This window comes from Bos mutus, chromosome 1, assembly GCF_027580195.1.
Source record: "Bos mutus isolate GX-2022 chromosome 1, NWIPB_WYAK_1.1, whole genome shotgun sequence".
Classification (NCBI taxonomy): Eukaryota; Metazoa; Chordata; class Mammalia; order Artiodactyla; family Bovidae; genus Bos; species Bos mutus.
Genome location: NC_091617.1, coordinates 129,042,629 through 129,045,069, shown reverse-complemented (window position 1 = coordinate 129,045,069; position 2,441 = coordinate 129,042,629). Strand labels below are relative to the sequence as shown.

Here is a 2,441-nt window from a genome sequence, read left to right as displayed (position 1 = left end):
CCCTACTTTCTTCAATTTAAGGCCAAATTTTAAAATAAGGAGCTCATGATCTGAGCCACAGTCAGCTCCAGGTCTTGTTTTTGCTGACTGTATAGAGTTTCTTCATCTTCGGCTGCAAAGGCTAACAGAGTTTTGTCAAGAGAACACACTGCAAAGAATATAATCAATCTGATTTCAGTATTGACCATCTGGTGGTGTCCATGTGTAGAGTTGTCTCTTGTCTTGTTGGAAGAAGGGTGTATGCTATGGCCAGTGTGTTCTCTTGACAAAACTCTGTTAGCCTTTGCCCTGCTTCACTTTGTACTCCAAGGCCAAACTTGCCTGTTACTCTAGGTGTCTCTTGACTTCCTACTTTTGCATTCCAATCCTCTTTGATGAAAATGACATCTTTTTTTAGTTTTAGTTCTAGAAGGTCTTGTAGGTCTTCCTGAAACTGAAAGTGAAAGTGAAGTCGCTCAGTCGTGTCCAACTCTTTGCAACCCCATGGACTGTAGCCTACCAGGCTTCTCCATCCATGGGATTCTCCAGGCAAGAATACTGGAGTGGGTTGCCATTTCCTTCTCCAGGGGATCTTCCCGACCCAGGGATTGAACCTAGGTCTCCTGCATTGGAGGCAGACGCTTTAACCTCTGAGCCACCAGGGAAGTTCCCAGGTCTTCCTAGAACTATTCAACACCAGCTTCTTTGGCATTAGTGGTTAGGGTGTAGACTTGGATTACTGTGATGTTGAATGGTTTGCCTTAAAAATGAAGCAAGATCATTCTGTTGTTTTTGAGATTGTACCTAAGTTCTGTATTTTGGACTCTTTTGTTGACTTTTGCAACTCCATTTCTACTTGTAAGGAATTCTTGCCCACAGTAGTAGATATAATGGTCATCTGAATTAAATTCACCCAATCCTGTCCATTTTAGTTCACTGATTCCTAAGATGTCGATGTTCACTCTTGCCATCTCCTGCTTGACCATGTCCAGTTAACCTTCATTCATGGACCTAACATTCCAGGTTCCTATACAATATTGTTCTTTACAGCATCAGACTTTACTTTTGCCACAAGACACATCTACAACTGAGCGTTGAATTGCTGAGTGGATGGTTCCTTTTGGTGCTGGTACTCAAATTTTCTGCCTTCATGGATGGTATGAAGACTCCATCTGTGGCTTGTTAACTCCAGGATTGTTAATCCAGGGTTTACATTTCCTTCCAGATGTTGGTAGGGCTGGTCCATCTGCCCCCAGGGCTGGAAACTACACTGGAGGCAGCTGTGGAACTAGAGAAGTGGCCACAGAAAAAAGGGGGTAGAACTGGAAGAGCCTGGTGGCAGTCAGAGAAAAGGCAGGGGCATCTCTTAGGGTTTCTTACTGTTCTCGTTTTTCATAACTTGATTATAATTTTTTTGTCCTTGTCAGGTTCTTATCTACTCAAGGACAATTTTTTTTATTGAAGTAGTGTTACTTTGATATACTAGTAGCCACTAATGCCATGGGTGAGCCCCTTTCTCAGTTGATCTGAATTGCTTACAAAGGGCCACCTCCGCGATGGGACAGCATTGCATATGTGGGCTGGCAAAGGCCAACTCTGTAGCCCTCTCTCCTGGTTTGGTCAAGGGTGTCCAGTCCCAGAAGTCCAGGTTCCATTAGTAGCAAAATTATGCTCATTTTCTACTTTACATAGTACAAAATTGTATTTATTTGTTTCCAATAAACACCTGAAAATACCCAGTTCAGCAATTCTGAACAAATAGTGGCAGAAAGGGAAGAGGAACTAAAGAGCTTCTTGATGAAGGTGAAAGAGGAGAGTAAAAAAGCTGACTTAAAACTCACAACATTCAAAAACCTAAGATCATGACATCTGATCCCATCACTTCATGGCAAATAGGTGGAGAAAAAAATGGAAACAGCAATGGACTTTATTTTTTGGGCTTCAAAATCACTGCTGACAGTGACTGCAGCCATGAAATTAAAAGACGCTTGCTCCTTGGAAGAAAAGCTATGACCAACCTAGACAATGTATTAAAAAGCATCACTTTGCCGATAAAGTTCCGTCTAGTCAAAGCTATGGTTTTTTCCAGCAGTCAGGTGTGGATGTGAGAGTTGGACCATAAAGACGCTGATGCTTCGAACTGTGCTGTAGTGTTGGAGGAGACTCTTGAGTGTCCCTTGGATTGCAAGGAGATCCAACCAGTCAGTCCTAAAGGAAATTAGTCCTGAATATTAATTGATGGGACTAATGCTAAAGCAAAAGCTCTAATACTTTGGTCACCTGACGTAAAGAGCTGATTCATTGGAAAAGACCCTGATGCTGGGAAAGATTGAGGGCAGAAGGAGAAGGGGGCAGCAGAGGATGAGATGGTTGGATGGTATCACCGACTCAATGGACATGAGTTTGAGCAAACTCTAGGAGATAGTGAAGGGTCAGGGAAGCCTGGTGTGCTGCAGTCCAGG

General features: G+C 42.9%; 1 non-coding gene across 1 annotated transcript; it reads right to left on the bottom strand.

Annotated features, from left to right (window-relative positions):
- Positions 1-572: 572 nt before the first annotated feature.
- Positions 573-644, bottom strand: TRNAW-CCA (transfer RNA tryptophan (anticodon CCA)). The gene has a single exon. It is a non-coding gene; the product is annotated as a tRNA-Trp (tRNA).
- Positions 645-2,441: the final 1,797 nt, after the last annotated feature.